The sequence below is a fragment of the Dermacentor variabilis genome, chromosome 11, assembly GCF_050947875.1.
Source record: "Dermacentor variabilis isolate Ectoservices chromosome 11, ASM5094787v1, whole genome shotgun sequence".
NCBI lineage: Eukaryota > Metazoa > Arthropoda > Arachnida > Ixodida > Ixodidae > Dermacentor > Dermacentor variabilis.
Genome location: NC_134578.1, coordinates 27,352,413 through 27,365,551, shown reverse-complemented (window position 1 = coordinate 27,365,551; position 13,139 = coordinate 27,352,413).

Genomic DNA, 13,139 nt, shown 5'->3' with positions numbered 1-13,139 from the left:
AGTGTGAACAGAACATTGAACACATTGAACTTTAAACGGAACTTCACGGAGACGCTCACGGCAGAAATACGCTTGGAGTGTCCGTATAATTGCTATCGCAATAATAATACATCGCAAATTACAATGGGACAGCTCGGCTTGCGATTGAACTCTCCGTTGCTTTTGTCTTTCGGAGATTCTGTGCTTCGGCACTCACACTAGAATGTATGCATCGCCACAAAGAAATTCAATGCTGAAACTGATTTCATTGTTAATGGCAATTTTCATTTCATTCTTCCCTTACTGCCTCATTTATGGATATATAAACACTTTCTGTCTTTCTTGTGCTCTGTTATAGTAACTGTTTCCTGAATCGTCTAGCGTCTTACTGGTTTCAATTTATTGATCTGCATGGTGAATTTGTAAATTTATTCACTAAACGCGTATGTAAAATCTCTCAGACTCTTGGCCCATTTCTAAGTCTGGGTATGTGCAAGAGTTTAAGGTCACCATTATCATCATATTTACGTCCGCCCCATTCTTGAGTTCGGCTGTGTTCTTGTGTTTAGTATGGGCAGCATACAACCTAAGACATTCTATTCTAATGGGAAGGCAAGCGATAAGTCTTTGTCTTGAACTGCCATGTTTTGTGGCTAATAAAGTGCTTTACCTGGAGGTTGAAATTATTCCGCTTGAGTTCAGATTTAAGCAACGTACTATCCTGACTATCCTGAAGCTTCACGACAAATTTTCTGCCCGTTTGCGATCCGTATTCATCAATTCTGAATCATTTTGATGCGAAATGGCCAAAGGGCCCACTGAGCGAAAAAGCCGGTGGCGTCTGTAGCAGCAAAACGGAACGTAAATTCCCAGTGGCTGCGAAGCCACGCTACGAGCACGCGAGGCGCCGTCGTGACGTTGGCCCGCGTTTGCTGGCTCGATCCTCGACGGAGCAGAGTGGTCCAAATGGAACAGCTGCTGCCCTGATAACGCCCCAGCTGTTGCGTGAGGGCATAGGCCATCGGCACGACGCCACGTCACCAGCACGCCTTGACAAAGCAGGTGCGGCAACGCGACGCAGCGCGGCGCCACGTGGATGCCCAGTTGATGGCCGCTGCTGCTTCCTCGGTCTCTCGTCGCGTAGGACGCCAATTGTGCATGCGGCGTCCTTGACTACTCGGCAATATCGCCCAAATGATTCCAGGGTAAAGCCAACATGCTAACGTAGAAACTGTACGAAAAAAATAAGCCGCAGCAATTTATTTGGAAAAACTCGATAACATAAGCTCCCACCATACTAAAAAAACATTACTCGCAGCGCGAAAGTCTAATGACCGCTCTGCAGCGCTCAAATGAACATTAGTACTTTCACAATAAATGCTCACAAAAGGTGCTTATGTGTCCTGCGATCTTTTTAGAACCTGTTGGCGGTGTTATTGAAAGCGACATTTTGTTTTATTCCGATAGCAATTAAATGGACACTCCAGGCGTATTTCGTCAGTCGGCTTCGCCGTGAGGTTCAGCAGAAAGTCCAAGTGATGGTCGCCGCGCGCCGTATGCTGGGTGTGCGAGTGAAAGAGTGCGATTGTGAGCCGGCGATCGCGGTTGAATCTCACGCACGACAGGGAGGAAAGTTGGGAGGAAGTGCGCCGGCTTCCGTCGCGCTCAAGGCTCCTGCGGTAGGGTAAGCAGAGGGGGGGGGGGCGCATTCTACTCGGTTGGAGCGCGCGTCCACCCGGGCCGCTGTATTTGAAAGCCAAAAGCGACGGGGGCATGGCCCGCCGTAGCTAGAGAAGGGGCCGTCCGTCCAAAACTCAGTCCAACAAGATGAACAGGCCTACAACAACGGCGGAATCAGCACGGCTTAGTTGCTGCGTGAAGACGTTTCCATTCATTATGGAGTGCCGGCGCTCTTCTTCTGGTTTTACATGCAAGCGTAGATGCCCCGTCTGTCAAATCGGGGAGATTATATTTGTCCTAGAGAGGGAGGCGAACGCTAGAGGAGGAAGGCGCCTCAAGGTGGAGAAAAAGATAGGCGCGTTCGCGATCTTTACGTTTGTGTTTAGACGCAGCGGTGCTCGCTACGCATGTGCGCGACGGCTGTTCTTTGCCTGTGTAGTAAAATGTGCTTCGCCTGTGGCACACCAGGCGCCGCACAGTCGAGATCAGCGTAGCGTCTGCGACCGCGTTTGCGCCCTTTCCGTTTGTGCTTCGACGCCGTGGTTATGGTGGCTAGAGGATTAGGTGTGCCTACCGGCCCCTATGAAGCGTAGTTCAAAACGTTTCGGCATCATGGCACAAAAGTAGCACAACCATCAATCAATCAATCAATCAATCAATCATTAACCCGTTGCACGCTCAGTGCAACGGGATTTATTGATTGATTGATTGATTGATTGATTGATTGATTGATTGATTGATTGATTGATTGATTGATTGATTGATTGATTGATTGATTGATTGATTGATTGATTGATTGATTGATTGATTGAGTTTCATGGAGCAAGGGCCAGATATGGCCAAAGAGAGCCATGAACATGGTGATATTTTTACAATGAATCGTTTATGAAACGGAAAATTGTACTTTGAATGGTGGAAGTACTACGGCTGTAAGTGGGCCTAAAATCAATCGTTTTAAATTGCGTGAAATATATAAGCATTAAAACAATTACAATAACGAGAAATGTGAACTATGACCCTAAATGTTTGTTCAGCAGGGACGGTGTAATAAAACGTCTAGGTAAACGTAGAACTACTGGCTCATCAGGGCCCTTGAATGCAAGGGCCTGGACACACGTGCTGTAGGTACTAGCTGTACCTAAAGCAGCAGCAACCATTGGTAAGAGATCATACAACGTAAATTCTGTACTGATGACGTGCAGTGAAAGAGTGTCATTTAAAAAAATTCAAACAGATTTGGTGTCGAATAATGGCTTTGGGCCAAAAAATTGTGCTGGATGTAAAGGGATACGCTGTCGATAAGCGAAAGGAAAATGCTTTTGCGCTCGATTTATGTTTCCCGACGCTCCACAAGGACGTAGATGACGGTCAGTATTTCGCGACATCTACTACATGTAGGAGATTTATCACCAGCCAGCAAGAAGTTGTGTGCGCCCTTGTGTGCCCTGTTTTTAGTCGACAGAACAGGACATCGGTTTCTCGTGATATTATTATTGATTGGGGAAAAGCTTAATTGTGGCTTAATTAGAAGTTTATTCGAGGTTTGGGCGCCCCACTAGCGTCGCCAATAGTCTCTCAATTTTTCCCGCATGAAAGGTTTCAAATATATGGCGGGGACAGCTATGGAACAGTTGAAATCTTTTGTTGCTGGGGATGCGGCAATTTTGCCGGCGAGCACGTTACCATCCATGTCTCCGTACCTGGGCACCCAGCATATTATGAAAGGTTGATTTCATGCATAAACAGCGTACACGAATGTATAAAGATCAATAATTACATTATATTTATGTCTTTGTAGCGATACTAAAGCCTTGACAACGCTTAGATAGTCGGCAAATATAATTGCCTTTCATAGTTTGAATTCTTTGATGCGTTTCACAGCTGATAATTATGCTTAGGCTTCAGCCATAAGCATACTTGTTTCCGCTCGCAAAATACCATATTCCGAAAAGGACGGACCAACTGTTGCATGAGACGCGCCGTCTTGTGACTTTGATGCATCGGTATAAAACTCCGGGCAGCAGTACATCGACCGAAGTTCAAAGAAGTGCATTCGAATGTAAATCTCGAGAACACGCTTACTCACTTCAACGAACGACATGTGTCATTCCACGAAAACCAACCACTGCACAATGGTGACAGCGCAGCTGCCACTGTCGACATTTGTCTGAGCAAACAGCATGAAAAAAAAAACACGATAAACCGGTGCTTAATCTGTTTCCCAGAATATAGCAAAATACTAGACCCCTTCCAATATGGCTCCCCAGAACGTAGATCCACAATAGACCACCTTGTTCACATCGAGGCAAACCTGAGAGATGCGCTTATACACGGGCAGTTTTTACTTTCGGTAGTTCTAGATTCGGAGAAAGCGTACGACAGGACACGGCGCTTCGGGATTGTGCGAGATCTTTCCGCTATGGGTATCCGTGGAAATTTGTTAAGCGCAGACGAAAGCTACTTGTCTAACCGTATGTTTCATGTAAGCGCGTGCAAGGTTTCATCTATGGCATTCACCAATGAGACCGGCGTGCCACAATGTGTGTGGTTTGTTGCACTCTTTGTTGTAAAAATGAACTCGTTGTATACAGTCATTCCACGCACCATGTCTTATAGTGTGTATGTTGATGATGTGCACATAGATTTCAAATCATGTAACATTGCCTTCTGCGAACGACAGGTGTAGCTTTATTTAAACAAATTGTCTAAATGAGCGGATGTAAATGGGTTTAAAGTAAACGCATAGAAAAAAAAGAGGCGTGGCACCAGTGCGAAATCTCACGGTCATTCGATAGGAACTATCTGCGCGCAGTGAACACATATTTCTGGGAACAATTCTAGATTTAAGCTTACCTTCATCCCCCAACTTAAATATCTGAAGGCAAAATGACTGAAGACGATGAACCTTTTAAAAGCTCTGTCGCGCATAATATGGGGTAGCGATCGAAAATACCTCCAGAACTTGTACAGGAGCTTTGTCTGCTCTCACCTTCAGTATAGTGCTACAATCTATCATTCTGCGACGCCAAGCACGCAAAAATACCTGACCCTGTGTACCATCTAGGTACCCGCCTACCGACTGGTGCTCTTAGGACAAGCCCTGTAGAAAGCCTCTATTTAGAATACGATACAATACATTGCTCATTTATAAGGATTTATTAGGCCAATGATCGTTTCTGAATGTCCAGAATCTGGGTTCGTGTCACTGTATATCTTTTTTTACTTTTGCACAGCAGCCTAAAAAAATAAAGTAATCCTTCCGAATCGTGCTTGGAGATTTACCGAGCACCTTGGCAGCAGGTGTTGCTGACTGAAGCACCAGGTGAATGAGTGGAAGTATCACCTCCACTAGTTTGCTTTTTTTTTTTGACGACTAAGAAACGGAGTTCCATTTTCTCTTATCGCAAACACAGACAGTCACTGTCTTGCACAGACATCACGTGACTGCAACTTAGAGGGTAAGTGCGACGAAATTTCACTTTGTCTGAATTTCTGATACGTGCGTAGTACGGCGCTGTCAGATGGCGCTGCGTATCCAGAAGGAAGCGCGACAGAGGTGACTTGCTGCAGTACGCACCTAATAGGTGACACGTTTCGGCGATGTCAATACGGTATGTTCCTACATTTCTTCAATGCTAATCGCAATTACTGTCGACGAAGTCATTCTGATAAAGTTTCTCTCGGAATTTTTCGTATTTCCGGCGCCTACTCCGTTACGCAGCGCCGACAGGCGCCCAGCGAGAGAGGGTGCTAGGCTTGTTACGCGCCTCGTGTCCCACGTTTCTGTTCAGGAAAAAAAAAAAGATTCACTGGTTTCGAAGGTAGCTTGTGTGCTCATTTTTTTTATTGCAACTTTGTGCAAGTGGCATTACTATGACGTCTTTTCTATGAATCAGATATTTGCGTATTGTTTCCATCAAAGATACGAAATTATAAATAATTTTTTTTTCCCGGTGTAACGCCTAAAGCCACTCACGAAAAACGAACGACACCGCCGGTGTAAGGAGCTCAGTGCCCCTGCTGACCGGCCGGGATTCTTTAAAGCGCACCTACAGACCTGGTACATGAATGCCTTTACATTGCACCTCCATTGAAATGCAGCCATCGCGGCCAGCACACGAACCCACGGTGTAGTACTCAGCAACACAAGCGCAAAGCTCAGGCCCTACCATGGTGGCTCGAAAATAGTCAGCTTGTCCGTGTTCCCATTTCATCTACTTGTGAGGCCACTTATGAGAAAATATCAAATTTGCGACTCCTATTACAGCGCGGCGTGCAACTAACTAGGCGTTCGAAAGTGCCGAAAAGGAAGTTTTCTCGGCGCTGATACGGCCTCTCGTCGATAATTTATTGCGCCCCTGGCGCTGAAAGTGGCATACTTTGCGGCGATTAGTTATCGGGCACCAGCTTGCTTGTTTCAAAGGCAACCAAGGGCTACATGTCTTTGTTGGTTCATCCCTGTGACGTGGGAGAGCCCGCTTATTTCTTTGCTTGTTCAGTAGGTTTACATACTCCGTGGAGTTTATATAACGAACTCCACAGGAAAAGGTACCCATGCCGCCCATGCATTGAAATCGGTAAGTGAAAGGTCACTGTCATGGTGCTACGCAGTTCACGCGTGTAGACGCAGACCACGACATACACTCCAGACGAGACGCACAATCAAACGCGATCCCGTGCTTTCCACCCCTATGGTGGCGCCATCTAGTTCGGGCTTCTGCAAACACTCCCTTTCACCAACCGTAAATCTTGCACGGAATTTTGCAAAGAGCCATCGCATCCATGCCACAATCGGAGAAAATCAACCTTACACATTGTCCATATGAGCTTCCTACTTGTAAATGCGTGTCCTTGCGTCATATTGTGATTATTTTTAGAGTTACAGAAATGAGAGGTAGCAACGTGGCTGCGTCCTTGCATTCGCCGCGTTTCGCACCCACCTTTTTGTCTAGAGCTAGTTGACGAAATAAATGACATTCTCGCTCCGTGGCCATTTCTGCGGCAAAAGCGCAAATGAGCTTGGCGCGAAGAGCGTGTTGTCCGTTCCTGTCGTAGACGCTATTGGTCGCAGGCTTCGTGATTTGTATTTTTTTTTATCAAGTACGGAAATCGTTCGCCGTATATGACATCGTCGTAAGGTGTTTCGCCTACTAATATTACTACCAAATCTAGGACGGCAAAAAAGCTCATCGCGATACCGTCAAATGAACGCGATGTCACGAGAATAACGACTTGGATTTATGCACCAAATTGCCTGGGTCAACTTCGAACTCGCATTCAAGGCTAAGCTAGGCCTGGTTAGTTGCAGGTATCTAATGTATATATCGAGGCTTGCGTAGTGTGCTGCGCCTCATCCCTTCGTAGATATCAAACTACAGTAGATTGGACATGTTGCTTTCTTTTGCACATTCTTATATCGTTCCTACGTGACGCGTATTTATATATATCGACACTATGTGGTCGTGTCTTGTGCCTAAGCCAGTACAAGTTCGCGAACCATACCAGGAAACTTCCAAAAAACTTTGCGTACGAAACCTACAGCATTTAGGACAGCTGTCCTCTAGGGAAACAGAAAACAAGAACAAAATAACATGGAACTCTAGTGTGACAAATCGCCTTTAGAAGCTCCCTCTGTTTTGATGGTTACTAACTTTACTGGGGACCAGGTCGCTCGCTTTCGTTAACCTAATCCACAAAACGGCGGAGCTAATGTCTTGAACTCGCGGGTTTGCCAGTTTAGAAGTGCTGTGTAAATCATTACCATATGGAGTAACATTAACTTTCAAGGGAAGATCTCACCCAGGACCAGTTACAGCCTCGGCGCACAAATATGGAATTACGAAGTTCCGAAAGTTGAAGCCCAAGTACGCACAAAAGCTGGCACTCACCGGTACGGCAGCACGGATGCAGTACCCAACCGTACAGCGTTTTACTAGTTAATAGCGTGTGTAAAGCTTTCCAATTATTAACAGCGTTTTACTCGAGCGTGTGCAAAACGACACCCTCGAGATTATGGCACAACCACTGGTTCATTGTATTGTGGTGATTACACGTTTTATCCCGTTTCGTCATCACCTAGGTCGCTGATGAAGACGGCCCAATGGTAAGGACAGTGCCTTTAAGCACTGCCTGCCTTAAGTACAGTTATCAAAACATAGTCGTTAAATTAATAATCAAAGCTGTTTCGGTAACAAATAACTTCTACAGTAATATTGCGCTTTTGAATTAATGCCAGCGCAATGACCGTGATTACATTATTAAGAAATAACTTATACAAGCGTGGGAACTACTATTATGGGAAATTTCCATCCGTGAGCGATTTCCTATATGAAAGTGGCAGTGACGTCACAAAGAAGAGGAAACTCAATAGCGGTCCGAAACGGCTAGCCGGCGTCCCGGCCCGAGACTTCCTCACAACAGCATTAAAGCAGTCTTGAATTCCCATCAACGTCATCACCGTGCTGTCAAAAAATGAACCTCTTTGCTCTGCTAATTTCTGCATTCACTGAAAAATTTGAAACAAATTGAAACGAAGTGTTCATTTGTCTCAATGTATCGATTCTACAATACTCGGGGAAGAATCTTCTTGCACTTTCTAACTCACGCCTCCCATTTTCTCCAAATAAACTCTTCCATCATTATTATATGTTTACTTGCCTGTCAGATTCAGTAGTAGCGATGTTCGGTCAGTCGAGCCTCACAAGTCCACATCTGGCTTATGTTCCCAACGACTTGTATTACCACACTTCAAGGAAATAGCGCTATAAAAATTGTTATGACGGGCAGAATCATGCATGTGCCTCCGGGAATAAGAGCGCTGTTGTAAAGCGCGATCAGAGAAAGTTTGTAGAGCTTACATTGCTTGAAATTTTGCTGTGGTGTTGGGCTGCTAAGCACAAGGTCACGGTATCGAATCCCAGCCACGGCAGCCGCATTTCGATGAGGGCGAAATGCGAAAACACCCGTGTACTTAGATTTAGGTGCAGCTAAAGATCCTCAGGTGGTCGAAATTTCCGGAGTCCTCCACTACGGCGTGCCTCATAATCAGACAGTGGTTTTGGCACGTAAAACCCCATATTTATTTTTTACCCGAAATTTTGTTTTAGCTTACCTATAGCAATGGTTTACAGCAAGTACGCCATCCGACAATATCACACAATCGAGGTGTGCGCGAGACATGCAAGTAGTCGTCATTTCATTCTCCAAACTCAGACGTCTCAAAAGAATATTGTAAATTGTAGATTCCATCGAACGAAAACAATTCTGCATGCTTCCGGCCTTCCTAGCAGCTCTAGGACGTACAGATAGAGTTCGCGTTCTACTGTCTGTCACAATACTTTGTTGGCATTTAGATCATACGGCAAGAAATAAATGAATCCGATATAATTAGGTTTAAAACATATATAGCAGAACGATTCAACATAGCAACATGAAAATATTAGTCTTTATTATTATTCACGTGCTGTTAAACTCCTTAGTATCACTGAGGGAAACAACGTCAGTCACACGACGAATTCATATTTAAACGCATCAGTGTCCTCACTACAGGATCGCGTTCAATACGCGCCGAGAACTCCATAAATGACGTATCAGCAGACAGGTTAGTAACGTTCCAGAAGTGACCGACCCTGGCATAAAGGCTCGACTCAGCGAAACGGCAGCACTGCCTGTAATGCCTGATGTAGGGCTTGTAGCTATCGAAAATTAACCGGGTGTTTCGTGCACAGTGCCTCAGCACTTCATGAACCGCCGCCTCGCACACTACCCTCGAGCGAGCGATGTACTTCGTGAACCCCGCGTCTTTTATGTCCCCGGAATGATAGACAGAAAGCCTCGTTTGAAGGGGCAAGAGCCCGCGGCTCGCGTATTGCGTGTTTTGAGGGTATTCGAGGCAATGATACCTGCTAGGCACCCGAACGCTTCCCAAAGAACGATTAGTAATACGCTCCGCCTCCTCTACCATGGCCGGCATGCTGAAATTCGGCATCGGAACCATGAGCTCGTCGATGTCGACGTGCACGTGGTACTCCATTTTGGACAAGGACCGGAATATGCAGTCGTACAGAGCGGGCATCTGGCCGTGAGCGTGAACGTGAGCGTGTTCGACAGTAGTGTCCATAATAAGCTTGAAAGGGATGAAGGTCAGATCGACTCCCAAGGATTGCATCCTGGAGACAAGAAATTTCAGGTCCGAGGTCACATTTAGGTCGTAAAAGTAGAAACTTGTCGCTCCCACGGCCCGGTAATGCGCAATGAATTCAACGACCTTCCACAGGCCTATGGCACCGTATAGAGGCCTGACACATACGGCGCAACACTTCTCTGGGGATTTCTGTGGCGGCCGATGCAGTCGGAGCCACCGCAATGAACGCGCAGGGGAATGTTGTGCTGCGACTGCCACTCCTATGTCCTCATCCTGGGGAAATGCTTCCTTCGGTGGTGGGCACAGTATCAGGGCGTTCCTAAAGCTGGGATTATAATAGGTCCACAACAGCCGGATGTGGGCTTTGAACGCGATGGTCGCCTTGGAGGTCCGAATGATGCACACCAGAGGTGGGTGTAGGATGGGAGCGCCATTTCCTTTTGTCTCGTGGCTTCGCACGAGGCTGGTGATGTGAATGGCGTGCTCGTTAGTGGTGACCAGGAATGCGGAAAAGACGTGGATGTGGTCTGTGATGGCGTGCCACGACTCTTGCTCCGTCCTCGGAGATCCTTGAACACCAAGACGGAGACCTTGCACGAGCTTTTCGTCCCACAAACGGAAGTTCCCCTCCGCTGGAATGTCCTGCTCGCTTGGACAGGCTGTCCCTGCGTGTAATAACCCGTTCAGTAAGCGACTGACTCGACTCCGTCAGTGAGGCATCGCTGTGAATGCGTGCTCGTGATTGTGCGAGCGAAGAACTACCATTTTTGTGGAAGGCCACGCATGACACCTTACGTAGTGGTCAGAACATTATTTGAAGTAGGCGGAATAATGGAAATGTTGGTCGTATAATGTCTTTGGAAGCGGGGTGGTAAAGAAAGCTGCAATTACCCTATCCTTCGCGCAGGAACATTGCGTACTGAATTACGCTATGTACTGGACCGGAAACGCTGAAAAACGGAAACGTCCAGCGAACTTCGTTTAGTTGTGTGGAGTAGGCTAGCGCTATCGATACCGGCATGGGTTACTTTTGTAATTGAGAAAAACTGCACCTATGAATGTTCATGCACAGTTGAAACATGAACGAGGACATTCTAATGAACCTAGCGATATATTTGAATAAGTTAACCCATTGTTTAAGAATATTGCGGGCGGCGTGACTGCTGACGATATATGTAGACGTCTTTCAAAAAAGCGTCTATGTCAGAAAATAAACTTTCATTGGATTTGATTTTGAAACAATGCTGGAACAATTTCATTAAGCTAGCTCCAGGGCTAGGCAATATTGAAAATGCATCGATTTCCGGTGCTGTCTTAATTTACCTTTAGGTATTTTGTATATGTATGATAATATATTCGGAAAGACCTGTATCAGTGTTCGTGTCTTAGATACATCGGTAGAAGTATGGTGGACCTTAAGATACAAGATAGATACATCTATCGCAGGACCCACGAAGATGCCCAGAGACACTACAGACTAATAAATTACGGCAAATAAAGCTTATTCCAATAGACGACAATTTTATCTATTCTCATATTCCTGACAACCAAACGATACCAGGAACATAAAACAGATATTAATCTAGGGAATTGACTTTCTCCAACCTAAATAATGGCGAGTTTCCGGCCGCCTCGATCTTCACGAGCAAATAGATCGTTCTGCAGTGCCGCACAGAATATCAAAAGCAAGCGTGGTTACCCAAAGCTAAGAGTCGTCGTTATTATTTGTCAAACGATCAATCAGCCCTACCTTGCAAACAAGATAAGACTAATATCATTAACGTTTGAAAGTTTTGACTTAACTTTTTAGGAAGCGCGTAGTAATTGTAGAATTAAAGTCTGCGAGTTCTCTAAATGTACTCTTCTGCTAGAAACTCCGTTGAACCAGCTTCGAGGTATATAGACTGAAAATGCGTCATAAATTGCGTTCATGTACAAGTTAAGAGTTTTTTTACACTTCATTTTCCACGTTCTGCAAACACACTACCTGGAGCAGCAAAGCATTTGTCGAGCACTGTAACTGGGGGTGAACTTTAGCGACGCCGATTCAGTCAAGGCTAATTGCCTGAGCAGATGTTCTGTAATAAAATACGAAGGGGCGAAATCAGTAAAGCCGAGAACGATACTTTCTACTGAACTTAGCCCACTAGCGGTGGTTACCCGGTCACCGCTGTTGCACATGTCCCTGCGCACGTGGTTGAAGTCACGTGTTGTTGTTCAAAGTCATTAAACTGAACGAACATTTCCTGCGTGATTATTTAACGGCAGCTGCATCGCACATCGTCATCGCTTTGCCAACAATGTACCTTCGTCCAGCCCAGGCCAGCGCCGTATACTGTTCACATCTATTTTGTTTTTTACCTACTCAGTTTTTCGCAATAGGTAAGATGTTTACGCTAAATTCGAGGTCTAGGTTGCCCCGCGATGGAAGTTCTCGACGTACAGTTCAGTTGGTCCGGCAGCGGGTCGGCGGATGGAGTTGGCGGAGTGGGGCACTCTGTAGTTCCAAATTGCCGCAACATTGGCGCCACCGGAGACGACACGTCGGGCGTCAGGTGCATTGTGGCTAGCAGGGCAGCAGTGCCAAAAAGGGCCAGTCGTATCAGCCATCGCACTGCGTCGTGGAGTAGCAAAGAGATTTAGCACATGTTATATGCCAGCCTGTATGTGAAAATTTTCGAATGCCACTTTTACAGCATATTGTGGGCTCGGGCAGATTTCCGGTGTGAAAGATTGCTACGCAGACTCCCTTAGTGGGACTTTTCAGATAATGCGGAACATTTATTTCCGGTCTCGCAATTTGCACTCATGCGGCGAATGATATTGATTCATCGATTGGCTGATTTACGCACACCGTGGCTCACTGTGCCAGGGATGACGCAATGCGATGCAAGCATTGCAATGACCTATCGCAATTCCCGAACTGGTGAAGGTAATTAGCCGCAATAATTTTTGTTCGGTGAAACTAATTTAACGGCATGTATTCTGAACTAGGGTTAAGTAATGTAGGCGAATTACATTTTTAGTATGCGCAAGTGTGCGCTTAGGCGAGAAGAATGTTATTTGGTGTGCCTGTTACCGTTATTTCCTTATCCAACTTTTGCGACGCCCTGCACTATGCCGTATACAATGGTTAGGTACCCTACCTCCCCGATTGCTCTCGTTGGCGATTTCAATTTCCGTTACATCGCTTGGGGCAAAATCAGTGGTTTCATTTATTTCTCTAGTCACACGCAGTGCTAATGTTCACTTCCTTAAATATACTACCATAACACTACATTCTCCAGCTCAAATTGGTCTTACTAATATACCGCACACTAAAACATGAAATCATTTT